At 31.6% G+C, this 17,463-nt stretch overlaps 1 protein-coding gene across 1 annotated transcript in view; it reads left to right on the top strand.

The window, feature by feature from the left end:
- The window catches only part of KCND1 (Potassium voltage-gated channel sub D member 1), a 60,084-nt gene extending 43,650 nt beyond the window's left edge, over positions 1 to 16,434 (top strand). The window contains exon 7 of the mRNA XM_051209305.1: positions 14,450 to 16,434. The gene's annotated coding sequence lies outside the window, so the exon portion shown is untranslated. The remainder of the gene's footprint in view (positions 1 to 14,449) is intronic.
- Positions 16,435 to 17,463: the final 1,029 nt, after the last annotated feature.

The raw sequence follows: 17,463 nt of genomic DNA, 5'->3' as shown, positions 1-17,463 counted from the left end.
AGAATAGAAAGTGATCTTTTTTTAATGCTTAAATTAAGGAAATTTCAAACTAAAATACATTAGTTATTAAAGCATTTGTAATGAAAATACAACACCACCTACCTTTGTTTGTTATCAAGTTCCACGAAACTAGTTTACTTCACTATTAAACTTATGAAGTAAATTATTATTATTACACACAATAAACTGAAGATTTATCTGCAAATTTAAAAATTAACCAATCAAAATATTTCCCCATATATATATATATATATATATATATATATATAATATTCTTGCGTTGTTCCTTTGTACTATTTAAACTTGGATTCATTATAATTTGGTTATTTACTTATTCTCTGAAGAAGTGGCTTACATCAAGTCACGAAACGTTAGAAAATCTTATTTTTCTACTGATTACGATATTAAAAATATATTATTTATTTATGTTATTTATCAGAGTTGCATACTTATGTTTATATTTATTTAATATGGATAACTGTTGAGGAATTAACTATGAAGTATTAAATGAAGTAGATATATGGTTTTATAATAGATGGTACAAAATAATCAAATGAATTTGTTATATAGATGAAAAATATAAGAGGTAATTATCAACTGGAAGAATATTAAAATTGCAAAATAAATTTTCAAAAAAAAAAACAATTGATGATTGAGGATTATTATCAAGTATGAAAAATTAAAATCTGTTTAACTATCACAATAGAATAGACATATTATTTCTAAGCATATGACATTAAAAAGTATCAGCTGTTTACTTGTGAACTAATCGATATAAGATTATCTTTGAGAAATGTTAATGTGTTCTATATACTATATCTTTGTATTATGCAGTTATTATAAATAAAAGTAATCAGAATTTTAATTTTATAGTTCAAGAATAGTGTAAATGAACTTTTACATTAATGGTTTTAAATAAATGTTAAAGTGAAAACTTAAAGGAAAAAGAAATAAAACATTATTTTTGTGTGTATATATACTAAACAGCTTTTTGTTAAAACGATGAGAAAATCCCTAAAAATTGATTTTATTTGGGTTTGGTATAAGCGGATTTTTTGTAAACAAAAATATGCAAAAATCTAGAAATAAGAATGTAACAATTGATAATAAAAATGAATTTGATGGTCAACTGATTTATTAATCACAGTGGTAATTATCAAAAATACATGATATTCAACTGGAATATACCTAATTGTGTTAGTATCTATCCAAACTAAATAAATTTTCAGTATAGGGTTGTGCAGATTGTTGACTTTCAATAAGATCACTAATCAGTTAATGTTAAACCTGAAAACACTGGAAGGCCGTATCGTCCTAGTATAGGACTCCTCAACAGTGCAGATCTCTCACGCGGGACGCAAATCTAGGATTTTCAGCCTCGCACGCAAACGCGTCACCATTGGACTATTGGGCTGGCATCCAACAGTATTAATGTCTAACTTTAAGCAGTCTACCACATTTCGCGACCATCTGATGTCTTTCGTGGATAACTGCTTCACATCCGACACGGTTGTTCTTTACTGGTCATAACTGGTTACCAGAACATTGAAAATTCCGTCTCGAAGCTAGTCGCTAGTGAAGACATGATTATTAGTATAGGGTTTTTCTTACATTTGAAAGAGGTAGTATATAAACTATACAGCTGTAAGTTAACCGTTCTTTCTTTAAACAAATACGGTAATATCAGTTGTATATAATATTCATGATAATTTTGAGGTATACATTTATTACACAAAAGAACATACGAAGTGAACTTTTTCTAATATGCATTGAAAGAAAATCATTCAGACGAAATACGATTTACTTTCTGTTTACTGTAAGGATCATGCTTACTTACTTACGTTTGTTACTTCTTGTGAAGGAGCATAGGTCCCTCACTAGCATTCTTCATCCAACCCTGTATTGGGCAATCCTTTACAGCTCTTTACAGTTCTTATTCATAATTTCCATATCTGCTTTTATTTCCCGACATAATGCGTTCTTTGGTCTTCCTCTTTTCCGCCTTCCTTCAGGATTCCAAGTCAGGGCTTGTCTCATGATTCAGTTTGACGATTTGCGTAGTGTATAACCTATCCATTTCCATCGTCTTTTCATAATTTCCTCTTCAGCTGAAAGCTGGTTTGTTCTCTCCCACAGAACGCTGTTGCTGATAGTATCCGGTCAATGGAAGTTGAGTATGTTGAATAGACAACCATTTATAAATAATTGTACCTTCTTGGCGATGGTTGTAGTAGTTCTCCATGTTTCAGCTCCGTACAATAGAACTGACTGCCTTGACATTCGTATTGAAGATTGTGACTTTGATATTGGTTGAAATTTGTTTTGAGTTCCATATAAACTTCAATTGTACGAATGCGACCCTTACTTTGCCAATCCTCACATTTACGTTTGCATCTGATCCTCCTTATTCATCGATGATACTTCCCAGTTATGTGAAGGATTCTACATCTTCCAGAGTTTCACCATCAAGAGTGATTTGATTGCTGTTCTCCATGTTGTATTTGAGGATGTTGGTTTTCCCGTTGTGTATGTTGAGACCCACTGATGCAGATACTGCTGCTACACTGGCTGTCTTTATCTGCATTTGTTTGTGTGTATGCGATATGTGGGATAGGTGATCTGCGAAATCCAAGTCCTCTAATTGGTTGTGAGCTGTCCATTGTATTCCGCGTTTTCCCTCAGATGTCAAGGTCTTCATAATCCAGTCGACCACCGGAAGAAGGAGGTAGGGAGAGAGTAGACAGCCTTGTCTGACTCCGGTCCTTACTTGGAATGCATCTGTCAGCTGTCCTTGATGCACGACCTTGCACTGTGGTCCGGCGTATGAGTTCCGGATAATGTTGACAATCTTCTCAGGAACTCTATAGTGTCGAAGAAGTTTCCATTATGTTCTCCTATCTACACTGTCAAACGCCCTAGAATGACCCTATATACCCCTTTTTCTCAAAATCCATTCATTGTGGTTAATTTTAGAAAAAAGTGAGGGTCGAAATGTGATGTACAATTAATTAATCTGAAATAAGGTTTAATTGAATAATTGTTTATCTACATATTTTGTTGTACAACAGTAATTATATTAAATGACTAACTTAGAATTATAACTTTACAGTATATATGATTGAAGTGTGTTTAGAAATAGTCCTTCAAATGTTGTTATCCGCCTTCTTAACGGGATTATTTTGTATACATTCCACTTAATGTGATAAGCTTCGATCTATGCAACACCTAACAGTAATCAGATAAATAAAAAAAACATCAAAACAAAAACATTTTAATTAACAATCATTTCATTCTTCCAGTTAATTTGTTTGAATCTGGATATTTTAAAAAAGTGTTATCGTTTTTAGGTTGTCAGTAAATTATTTAAGCTATGTAAAAATAACAAACCTCAATATTGTCACTAATTCATATGGTTTATGTATGCTGTGATTACAGTATGTATATTACCTAAACAGTAAATCTAGCAGACATTTTCTCTCGCTTAATATAATCATTTAATCATATTCACTAATAACAACTGAAGTTTATAAATGATCTAATCGGAAAAATAGTTACCTCTGTTTTGATTCTAATGTAATTTACGTCTTATTTTTTACAAAGAATATTTATACCTTGAAGTTTCTGTGGTTGATGTAGACTAATATTATGATTTGTTGATGTTGTCATAACAACAATAATTGTGTTTGCGTTGTTCTACCTCTGTATTATTGTGACCTTCGTATTTTGACAATTTGACTTGTTTGACATATTTTTATCAATATTGCACGTTAGGTGGTTAGAGGTTGTTAGGAAAGTGTAAACCTATATTTCTTGTCAGTTTTCACTCATTAGCAAGGTAAGCCTCAAATTTTCGAGGAGCTGGTGGTCCCAATGGGATTTAAAACTGAATCATCGGGTTTTAGAGTTCGCGACATCATAACTGAGACATCTGAAATACTTCTTGGCTCGTAGAGGACTGACATATTTAGAAAGTTTTGATTTTAGGTGTTTGAAAATAGTACACACGATGTCACATCACATAGATTAGCGTTCACAATGTAACTACGTGATTGAAGGAACCCGATTATTTGTAATACATAAATATGACATTAATGTGTTTTCAGCTATTAATCGATACAAGATAATATGCATAATGTGACATATACTCATTCAGTTCCCTTCCCGTGAGATATAATGTTTCTCTTGTAAAATCCTGCTTATTTGATGATCTACGCAAAAGGCATACTTCAAGAAGACTACATGAATTTCGCCTATTGTTTTGAATGATGTGCCGTATGTCAGTCAAGAGATAATTATTACTCATTTTAATGAATAATTTACATTAGTTTTTGTACAATGTGGCCCAAATGTTTTTTTCTAGTATGTTATAACAGTTATAACTTTAACGCTGGTGCTTTCCTTTAGAGTTTGTGAATTCGCATTCAGTTATCTTTAAATTCTCTTAGTAAGTACTTTTTTAATGAAGGTTTTCATTCAGTTCTACGCCCCAGTTGTTTCCTACCAGACTTTATGAATCAATTTCCTATTTGTTAAAGATATGCTACCCAAATAAGTTTAAACATAAATTTTTGCTACATAATACTTAGCGTTTTTTTTGAAAGATTTCTCTAGTTGAAATATTAAGTAACCGCTTAGAGTTTGCTTATGTTGTATTATTTTTTTCTCTCCATATTCACTACAGAGGCCGAACGGTTTGTTGTGACAGAGGTTAAGATCATATAATTCAAACAATTAATGAGTAGTGTGACAGCTCTTTAGTTTATTTTTGTTCAGAACTTTATTGTACAGATGTAGCGTCCTTGTCAGTTGTAATATACAGATAGATTAACCATAAAGTTTTTAAAACTTCGTACATACAAGCATAAATGTTAGATATATCTTGACAGTAATTAGCTACATATTTAGACTAGGTAACCGTAATTTTAACTACTTTATATAATTGTTATTAAATATTTACATGGGTTATAAAGAAAAACAAATAGCCTACACTTCTTTTTGATCATCGGTTTAATTTTATCCTTTGTAAATAATGTGATTCTTTTTCAAATATATACAATATGCGAGAACATTTGGTTATAGCCTTATCTGGACGCTTTCAAATCTGTTTTTGACTGTAAAAGTTGTCCGCATACTATGTTAAGTTATAGACATCGGCTAAATTTGTATTTGGAAATGTTTCGTTTTGGCGCTATATATATATATATATATATATATATATATATATATATATTATAATGTTACCGAAACATCACTTCTAAATTTACTAGGTAACGTAATATAATATTTAGGCGGGTTCTACAGTACGTTCATTCTTTGTAACCAAACAACCTATGCCTGACCTGAAACCCTGTGTTCATAAGGACGATGCACTGATTTGAGCAGCTAGTTTGACATTGCACAATTAGTAATATACTTAATAGTATTGGCTTTAGATACTAAAATCAAATGAAAGTTGATAAGAAACAAAAAATGTATAATGGTAAATAGTACCGTTGCAATAATATTAAGACAAAAGTAATCTACCTACATACTCTTGTGATAGTCAGTTTTAGAATAGCTCATTTCTCGTTATTATTTTCTAGATATATATTGAATAAATCATAAGGATGCTTCACCTGCATTAATCTTATTAAAAAAAACTAAGTATTTTATTTTACTGTGATTCGGGATTTACACTGTGCATCTTCAACTCTATGAATTCACCATTTAACAAAACGTTGGCATTTTCATATATATCCTTCCTAAAATCCTTATTTATGATTGAAAGTAATTTACTTACTAAGAGACTGACTAAACAGTGGCTCGTTTATTTATCAATCAACATCATTCATGGGCAAAGTAATCTGTGGGTTCTTGATCTCGTACCAGACAAGGTTTTCTCATATGAAACTTCAGTAATTATAACTTTCTGAGAAACTAGTGAATGTTTTGTAGTTAATCGATCGGTTCAAATAGATTGAAACTCAGTTTGTAGTTAGTAAACATATTCAATACAGTTCAGTTGTTGTTTCGCCCTATGTACATAGATTATCACGCAAATATCATGGAAGTAAAAACCTTTCGATCAACCTAATTCAATGGAAGCCAAATCCTTTGGTTAACATAATTGCTAATTGAAACATCAGTCATTAAAAGGTTGGATTACATTGATTATTGCTAAATATGGATAGTTGAAGGCATGTCAAATTAAATGCATTGTTCATTATTGGTTGTTTCTTAAATGAATAGAATATTAGAAACAAGTATTCATATCATTTATATAAAGTGATTGTTTTTACATCTAACAGTTCATTCCTGTTATTTCCTGAAAATTCGATCTTATACCTTCAAAAAGATTGATCTAACAAGCTATTTTCCTTCGTGTAGGTATAAATAATGTTGCAGATATATATATTATGTTTCGGACTAAGTATTGTCTTGTCTTAATACAAGACAGATTTACCTGAAATGGGTTATAGTAAATAATTGATAATTTGCTGAATACTATGGTTCACATATGGATGGATTATGAACAATAACAATTTTGGAAGTCTTTTGTTGTTGATTTCCATCATAAAATTATACGACATCTCATGTGAGCAACACGTTTCATACAATCATATCTCTCCTGTTTTATAACTTCATTAATGGAATTATACAATGGAATTATTCAATTATTTATCAAATATATTTGACTGAATAAAGTCCGATGATGTTTTTTACATCACGTGCTAATGTAAATTATTAGTCCATTGGTCGATATCCAATGACTTGTATTCAGATTGTAGTTTTTTCCCATATTTTTGGAAACAAGACTTATATGATTTTTTCTCGTTTGTCTTTTTTTTTCTTTCGAAATTGGGTTATTTCACTCCATTAACAAGGACTTATTTCAAAGTCAAACGTTCAAACTAAGTTTACATGTTTCATGGTAATTGTTATAGAATTTCATATACTTATTTATGTTATGATTCAGTCAACGTAAAAATATGAGTTTCATCCTCTCAAATAAGACAGCTTCGATAGCGTAATTTATATTGTCAAAAATGTTTTTAAAATTATAAAATTATGAGACTTCAAAATGAGTTTTAAGTTTTTCTAAATTTCACCAGTGACTAAAAATGCCGGAGGTGTAGTTTATTTCAACATTTCTAGAAAGAATTTCGACATCGAATTTCATCTTATTACTTTTCTAGTGTGATCACATGAGTCACCTTAGTCTCAACGGGCTAAGCATTCTTCGTGATTGGGGTAATCAGAGTTTTTTTATGTTTCGCTGAATTCATCTACATGAATTGTCTTCTATCTTAGAAATAAAATTATTGTACCTTTTTATATTCTTTCATTTGAGGTTGTATGACAAATTGTTAAAAGAAGCTTTTAAAATACTTGTCATATCAAAAGTGAAACTTTTAGCCATTCGAACAATGTTCGTGATATGTTAGGATATGTGCTGGTTGATCACCTAATGATTGACAATAATAAACTCTGGTTTTTAATTCTAATCGAATTGTTTCAGCTGTTTACTTAAATGGTACATGATGTAAATAATATTATACAATTAGAGTACGTGGAAGTAGTCACTAAATCAACTTATTCTAGCTTTTCTGGATTTGATAGTGTCGGGAAGAAATTTAATCTGTTACTCATTAAAATTAATAATTATAAAATAGTTATAATCGGTTATTATATTTTCAGGATGTATATAAAAGCCAATTATTTGTACAGTAATTAGTATTTTAATAATAATGAGCTCTAGTTAGTATGTTATTAGTAGCTTATATTCAAGTTATTTTAAAATAATATATTTGTAATATCCCAATAAGTAGAGAAACTAACTTTTTCAGAGAAGTTGCTTACTAATGAGTCCATAAATGTCAGAAAATGTAAAAATTTAATTTTTTTGCACATTGGAATATTACAAATATTTTGATTAATAACAATATACCCAATGCTCAATTTATTTGAAATTATCGAATCAAACCTTTGTTTTAAGACCTACAAATCATATTCAGTTTGTCTGAACATGATTACGATCAGAGGTAATTTGTTTCTCAGTATACTGTAACTTCATATATTCGGGGAAAAAAGCAGTGTTTATCTAGACATTTGGAGAACGTAATTCAAAAAATATTTAAACCAATCACAATATTTTCAATACTTTTAATGCTTCCGACATTTTTCTTCAGGGAAAGAAAATAATCACAGTCGTTTTAATGTAAGCCCTTCACTATAATGGTCTATTTTTGATTTTTCCATTTCATTAATCATAAGCTTAGTTTACTAACAATTACTTACTTACTTACTTACGCCTGTTACTCGTCGTGAAGGGACATAGGCCGCTCACCAGCATTCTTCATCCAACCCTGTATTGGGCAATCCTTTACAGCTCTTTACAGTTCTTATTCATAATTTCCATATCTGCTTTTATTTCCCGACATAATGCGTTCTTTGGTCTTCCTCTTTTCCGCCTTCCTTCAGGATTCCAAGTCAGGGCTTGTCTCATGATTCAGTTTGACGATTTGCGTAGTGTATAACCTATCCATTTCCATCGTCTTTTCATAATTTCCTCTTCAGCTGAAAGCTGGTTTGTTCTCTCCCACAGAACGCTGTTGCTGATAGTATCCGGTCAATGGAAGTTGAGTATGTTGAATAGACAACCATTTATAAATAATTGTACCTTCTTGGCGATGGTTGTAGTAGTTCTCCATGTTTCAGCTCCGTACAATAGAACTGACTGCCTTGACATTCGTATTGAAGATTGTGACTTTGATATTGGTTGAAATTTGTTTTGAGTTCCATATAAACTTCAATTGTACGAATGCGACCCTTACTTTGCCAATCCTCACATTTACGTTTGCATCTGATCCTCCTTATTCATCGATGATACTTCCCAGTTATGTGAAGGATTCTACATCTTCCAGAGTTTCACCATCAAGAGTGATTTGATTGCTGTTCTCCATGTTGTATTTGAGGATGTTGGTTTTCCCGTTGTGTATGTTGAGACCCACTGATGCAGATACTGCTGCTACACTGGCTGTCTTTATCTGCATTTGTTTGTGTGTATGCGATATGTGGGATAGGTGATCTGCGAAATCCAAGTCCTCTAATTGGTTGTGAGCTGTCCATTGTATTCCGCGTTTTCCCTCAGATGTCAAGGTCTTCATAATCCAGTCGACCACCGGAAGAAGGAGGTAGGGAGAGAGTAGACAGCCTTGTCTGACTCCGGTCCTTACTTGGAATGCATCTGTCAGCTGTCCTTGATGCACGACCTTGCACTGTGGTCCGGCGTATGAGTTCCGGATAATGTTGACAATCTTCTCAGGAACTCTATAGTGTCGAAGAAGTTTCCATTATGTTCTCCTATCTACACTGTCGAATGGCTTTTGATAATCAATGAAGCTGATGTACAGTGATGAGTTCCACGCAATTGATTGTTCGACAATGATCTGTAATGTCGCAATTTGGTCTGTGCACGACCGATCCTTACGGAATCCAGCCTGTTGATCTTGAAGTTGGGCGACTACTGAATCTTTCATCTGGTTCAGCAAAACTTTGTTGAAGACTTTCCCTGGTACTGACAGTAGTGTAATGCCTCTGTAGTTTTCACATTTGCTCAGATCTCCTTTCTTTGGAATCTTGATGAGGTGTCCTTCTTTCCAGTCAATCGGCACTTGTTCCTCCTCCCAAATCTTTTTGAATAGAAGGTAAAGCATGCTTGTAGTTACTTCGATGTCTGACTTCAGTGCTTCAGCTGGTATATTGTCGTGTCCTGCTGGTTTCCCGCTCTTGATTTGTTTGATGGCCGTTCTGATTTCTTCCGTGGTTGGTGGATTGACATCTATAGGAAGATCTGTGTGCGCTGCTTCAATGACCGGTGAATTCATTAGAGCCGAAATATTCAGGAGTTCCTCGAAGTACTCTACCTATCTGTCGTTGCTATCATTGGTGGGTGCATAACATTGGATAATATTCATTGTGAATGATGCGTTGATGATTCTGGATCCGTGAGATTCCCATCCTACAAGTGCATTTCGTGCTACTTTGGACAGCATTAGAGCAACTTCCTGAGTGCACGGAGCATTTTCCTCTTCGTGACAGGAGTATAACAGCATCTCTCCCGTATTTAGCCTTTGTTGTCCAGCTTGGATCCTATGGGTTTCAATGATTGCCAGTGCTGCAAAGTTGTATCTCCTCATTTCCGTTGCTATTTGACTGGTCTTCCAGGTCTCCCACATTGCTCGGACGTTCCATGTACCTATGAAAAAATGGTTGCTCTGGTCGTTAGAAGGAGCATCGGCCTCGTGAATTCCGAAGGAACTCGGCTTTCACCATGAAGCGTCATAATTCTTCTAAATGAAGACCTTCTAACTTTCAGGGCAGAGTTTAAATGGGATGGAGACGCTAGCCTCATACCCAAGCCTCCTCCTTTACCCGGGCTTGGGACCGGCAGTAACTCTGGAAGAGCTACAGGAGGAGTTTTACTAACAATGGGTACCATATATTACATATAGTATATGAGTGTGACATCGTCAAGTAAATGATTTTGAATGCAAAATTGAAGTTACTTGTAAGTTTTTACAGATTTTTAGTTTATATATATGCTACATGTTCGGTCATTTTACAACTTAATATTTAGTCAGCACACTTACAAAAAACCAATTTCTTGTTATAAAATTTCGTAATTTTCTTTCCTCCATTTCAGACGTCGTTTTTGTTAGTTACTTCCACTCATTTAATACATTCTTAATTGCCCGCACCCAAAAAAGTGTCTATATTACACTATCATTCAGAAGTGACCCAAATAGTCATATATTGAGATGGGGACTTAAACTAAATGTCATTAAGACGTTTTACGCAGTCCAACTCATCACTATCAAAAAATCAAGGTCTATGTTTCACGAAACACACAAACAGCATGCTAACGATTGTTACATCTCATTCAGTCCATCAGTTTACATGTATGGGCCGAAATACATACAAACGAGGAGCAGTCATGATTTGCAAATAAGGCTGGATAAACACAAGCCCAAATAGCTACGAAGTCAAATGAATTCCAATAGTCAGATAAGATCACAGTATCGACAAATATCTTTCTCCTAGTGAAAAAATTGATTGAAACCGGTAATAAGATAAATATGAATAGGGTTATTCAATATTATCCATGGGTGTCTAACAAGGTTTATGGAAACCTTGGCTATACTAGAACTGAAATTCTCCTTATTTGTCCTAAAGCAATTTGTTCTAACCCTTAACCTATTCCAGTAATACTGATTAATTATCCAGCATGGTTTTTGCATTGCTTACCTTATCATTATCTTTGTTTCCCCACCTTTAGATTTTTATAGTTGACCTTTGGATTTTATATATATATATTGCCTCAACAAGTATGTGTGTGATCAGGTTTTTCGAAATCTATTTTGCACTTATGTCACATAATTCTGATAAAGTTCATTTTTTCATTGCATTTGTTTTACGTTACAATTAGAACAGTTATTTATTGTACAGGGTAACGGATTAAAAAATCCAAAATTAATGAGGTTATTTACTTACATAGAACTCTTTGAGTAGGAATTATTACATTTCAAGTCCTGTTTAAATCTATTAAACTACTAGAAATGTTATTGATATACTAAATCACAACAGGTTGTTTAATTGTAGTATTGTCATTCGACAAACCTATACATTTAGATGGTATATCTTAGAATCATTCATTATTTTCTTAAAATATTGATTAATATTATTGCTTTACTTGGTTAAATATTCATTATGCAATAGGCAACTATGTTATAATTCCCAGTAAAAATGCTTATATTTATATGATTTAATTAAACAAATATACTTTATTTAAGAAGATTAAGTGAACAGGTGTAACTCTTTGTAATAAAATCAAGATAAATTGTTTTGTATTATAATAAATAATACTACATGTTAACTATTTTAACATGACTTTCTCTATTGGTTCAACTAAATATAACTTTTGTTAAAAATAGTAAACATAGAATATTATTTCGTGTTTAACTATCATGTATTATGTACATATGGTATGCAATCCTATATCTCTTTGTTGTTTTATTGAATTTTTATTGGTGAAAATTACATTTTACTTACCATTACCTTATATATGTCTAAGTTTATTCTTAAAAATGTGTATCTATTACAATGAAGATTAACTTTACAACATATTATCCATCTGTAATTAGAAAATTCAATTTTCATTTCGAAAGTTCATTTTCATAATGAATTCATGAAGATTGTATTATAAATTCAAGAAGCATTGTTCTCATGCTTTTAAACTTTTGTAAGGTATTGTTTTACAGCTATTATTATATTTATAAAACCATGTAGATATTTAATAAAGCATAAAATGTTAAGAATATGTAGTTGTTATGTTATAGCTTATATCATCTACAGGACAAAATGTTTTAATTTTCATGTAAAATTAACCCATAACCTAATAGTATTATTGAAGCGATCCGGTTAGGATGGTAAGATACCAAGAAAGACTGATCATTTGAAGTCTATAATATCAAAAATAGTTAATTTTAAACTTTTACGAGAGAGATTATTAGTTTATTTTGAATTTTACCTACTCATGTATTTCGTTTGTTTTCAAGAAAATATGTGAAGTTTTACTAAAATCACCTTTCAGAATAAATATTTCCTGTTTTCATTTCAATCAGTTAACTAAATTGATAATCAAAGTCTTTTGAATTTTATAATTACTTTTGCAAAAAAGTTGAAACTAATAACTATTTCAGAAGGGGTTTTCTGGATATTATAGTAATTGACATCATAAGTCAATTGAAGCTAGACCACCGTGAAAAACCTGGAAGCACTGGACGGCCGTTTCGTCCTAGTTGGATGCCGGCCCAGTTGTCTAGACGTTAAATGTTCGCGCGCGAGACCGAGAGATCCTGGGTTTAGATCTCGCAAGGCGGGGTCGTGAATATGCACTGTTGAGGTGTCCCATACTAGAATGAAATGGCCGTCCAGTGCTCCCATGTTTTCTATGGTGGTCTAGCTTCAATCAACTTATGATCTTAACTATTAAAATAATTATTATTTATTATTTTCTTTTATTTAATTTAGTTATTCAACCGCAAATTTTTATATCGTATAGACTTGAATACGAAAACCGTTTAATATCTTGTTTTTTTACTTTTTCAAAATTTACTTATTCGAAAAGTAACTGGAGAATTGTAGCGTATGCTAAATATGAAAAGAATAAAATAGGTCAATGGTTAACATCAAAAACTTCTCTTAAGTACAGTATTGATAATATCACATTCTGAAATTTACGGTTAACACATGAACGTATACAGTTATAGAGCAATGTTTCAGTCAATAAGCTTTGATTTTGTTGTTCAAATATTTATAATCTCTCAACATTTTATGTGCAAACTTAGTTGCAAAATCATTTAAACGAGCTATATTCTAACATTGCATAACTATTCATTACTGTACTGTAGAAGTTTTATAAAACATTTATTCCGTATTGAAAAATATTTTAAATTACGGTTGGCAAAATATTATGAGATATTAGTCCATTTATTTGAACATATAAACATAGGTACAAGGAGGCACTAAATACATATGCGCCACACAATAACAGTGAAGCCAGTAGTAGTTATCATTGATCTGTGTGAGGGCTGTCATACTGCCCGGGTGCCCAGACCGAAGCAAGTGATTTCCTTATGGGGCCTCAACTGGGGCCTCTGACCTAAAGGTCCAATCCATAAGGCAGTGGAGCGACGTCAGGAGATAAAGTCCCATGGTAGTCGTTCACCAACGATTGGTTCATACGCCATTCGTGCCTTCGGGGTCCTGGAGCTCATGTGCACCATTGGTTTGGAATCAGGGTTTTCCAACTCCCCTAGGTGGATCCACAGTATCCACTAACCCAGTTCAAGCTCCGGATATTCGTTTTTTGTCCTCTCAAAGCCTTAAAAAACACCCCGCCACGAGAAGGGAGTGAGTAGGACTTAACTGACAGTGAGTGTATACGCGTAGCCATGTGAAAGCAGACTATCGTAATCGTCATTTGTACCAGGGCATTTGAGAACAAAAGTGTGGTTCGTCCCGAGTCCAATACTTTATCACTTATTATCATGAATCTGTTTTACTTGAAAAAAATTATTTCATCTGTTAAATCGTAAGGCATTCATCTACTGATAGTTAGCTGTTAGTGATTTAATTAACAATCACATATATAGTTTTTATAAGTCTCATTACAACTAAAGATTCATTGTTTCTAGTAAAGGGGTTGGTAATTAAGATAATGTTAGATTATGATGATAGTTTGTAAAGTGTTTCCAGATTACATTTTATACAAAGATTTAAAACGAGTAAGTCAGAATAATCGGATTAATGGAAATCCATGATTGTACTTTACTTATAGTGCCACGTTTTTCCATAAAAGATAATCACGTTTTCTATTTCTTATTGAAAATCTACTTCTTTATTTTAGGTATTTGGAAAATCATTACAGCTGAGTAGAATTGAAGTAAATTATTCCACTAGCTTGGTGTTATTAAATAGAAAATATCCATCGTTCGCTAACTGGATTGGTTGTGAATTCACATAATGAGCAGAACTAAATGAAATAATTCGTTTTACAAACGTTTTGCATTCCCAATAAGAAGAAATGGTGATACAATCATATACTGGTGTATAAATCCCCGTGATATCTGCTCCAAATTACTGTGGTCGTATAAAATCTTTCAGATATCTGTAATATATTAAACCGAGAAATTCACTTTTATGCACTCACCAGTACGAAAACTGGCAGTAATTATAGAGAAATATTGTACCGAACTTATTTACCCTTTTCATTCTCCAACTACCTCAATAGCGTTCGCAACGACTCATATAGTCATATACATAGTTGCTTTCGTCTACATCAGTCTTTCTATTCATGTTTTTAGAAAATAATATTTCACAATAATTCACTCAGATGGGAATGGCAAGAAATCATTGTCTGTAATACAACACATTCATTCCAATGGTTATTATATCTGATTAGAACATGAATTTCTTTAACACATACACAGTTATTTGTGTTGTGACGGACGGTGTCCGAAATTTGATAATGATATTACTAGCTAACCCCCAACTGATTACTTAAGTAAGAACACAAGAGTAAATGAGAAAGTGTACTGGACTATCGAATAAAAATGCATAAATACTCATTTATATAAATACTACTCTATCTTTAGGAAATTGACATACTAACCCCAATGAAATGCACTTGACCTTTAGGTCACTTCTGACTGACATCGATTGACCGTTTATTAATTTAGATTAGCTCTCCATATCAATTTATGTACAGAAATAATTTAATTTTGAATTTTAATTGTAAACTATTTTATTATTTCAATGATTAGGTGTTCTGCTGAAATTTTCTCTTTTCTTTGATCAGTGTTTTTTCTCTCTCTCTGTTTCTTATCCATGAAAACTATATACATATACTTTTTTAAAAAAAAGTAGTATCTCTGTCAGTCGTACTATTCTTTACATTTTAGTTTACTGTTAAACATTTATTCCTTTATTTCTTTCTTTTATTTTTGCAATTTTAATTTTGTTACAAAATAATTCAAAGTAAAATAGATACGACGAAATTATCGCATAATTAATAAACATAATTCAAGATATTTAGATCAATTATCAATTTTAATTAGGATACTAATTAAAACTTGATCAATGAATATGAATGATAAATGCAAATGAGAAGAAAGTTAAATTATTATTGTATTATATTATATTTAAAATATGATCTATTATGAAACATAGAAGACTAAATGAATTTTATTCGTCTGAAATATATCAAATTTTAAACATTCTTTCATGTTAATTGTATTGACCTACAAACAAATATTCATGTATATAGATATTTCTATTTGAGATCTTCATAAATTCTTTCATTCTTCTATATTCATCTTTATATCGATAAGTTTATACACCCATTACTATCTTATAAATTATTAACTTTATATTTAATATATTAGTCAAATACTAATAATGATGTATCATTCAATATTTTCACCTTATAATAACTGATATTTTACGGTTAAATATTGTTCATTAAAATATGAATCAAGTATAAATTCATATAATTATAAGATAAAAGAAATAATATCTGTTACATATTGTATAACAAATCAGATAAATCTATAAAATGTACCATCACCATCACTACTACTACTACTACTACTACCCCCTTAGATATTTTTTACAATAATCTATATAAATGAATAAAAGTTTAACAATTCAGTCTTTCCTTCTTGTTTAAATTCATATGAAAATTTTGTTTTTATCATAAATGATAAAGAGAAATTTATTCATTGAATATCAGTCAGTCATAATCAATATAGATCTTGGTTTAACTCATATTACCTTTCTATATTATTATACATATCAATTGTGTGATATTTCAATGTAAATATTTTTTTTTTTTATTTCCAGTACATTGTTTGGCAAAAAAGTTAATTTATACTAGAATTATATACTTAAGTATAATCAAGATTTAAGTTATGTAGCATTTGAACAATTGAAATATGTAGTTTCAAATGATCAAACGTCAAGGTTCATTTGTGAAGAATAAAGTGTAAATTTAAGGATAATTTTTTTCAATGCAAGATTTATAAATGTAATGACATCAAGTAAGATATGATGGATAGTGGCTAGCATTAGAATCCAGGACTCGTGTTTCGTCCTACTTGGGACTCGTCAGCTGGATGTACCTGCATCTCAGAGTTGATGTTCCCTCTGGGACTCGAACCCAAATAGAACGAAATGCGCGTCCTGGATTCCACTGCTAGCCACTATCCATCATTGCTTACAAAAAGCTTGTGAATGAGGGCGATATCGAGGCATACGCACAGTATGCACATATGCCAATAACAGACTGATCAATTGCAGTCTTAAACCTCAATGGGAAGATACAAGCCAAACAATACCAAGTGAATCAAGTAAGATAATTCAAAATGAATGTACCGAAATTGAACATATAATGAAAGTAAGAAATACGTCTATGTTTTTGTTTGAAAATTGACAAGAAACAGCTTGACATATCAAATGATATGTTTGGTGATTCGTTCCTTTGTCTATGGTCCACTTAAAAATTTCTTTTTGCTGTCAAGTTTTTTTAGTCAAAACACTAAGTAACCTTCATTTTCTCGTTACTCTACGTTATAGGTATATATCTATTGGAAAAAAGCCCAAGTTTTTAACGATATAAACTACGTTGATCTATTCATTAAAGCTATGAATAAAATCTGGAATGAATTTTGATTGAATATAATTTATTTTTATTTTTCATAATCTTAGAATATTGAACTTGTTTATTTTCCCGAATTTCCTGATTAACAAATGCTGTGATATGTATTTTAGCATGGATGAAGTTGCATACATTAACATTGACGGTTTAGAATTTAACTTTGGCGCATAATATATATATGCTTTTGGGTTACTTCACAAACTCGA

The sequence above is a fragment of the Schistosoma haematobium genome, chromosome 1, assembly GCF_000699445.3.
Source record: "Schistosoma haematobium chromosome 1, whole genome shotgun sequence".
Lineage (NCBI taxonomy): Eukaryota > Metazoa > Platyhelminthes > Trematoda > Strigeidida > Schistosomatidae > Schistosoma > Schistosoma haematobium.
The sequence above is the reverse complement of the archived record's forward strand: the minus strand, read 5'-3'. Positions and strand labels throughout refer to the sequence as shown.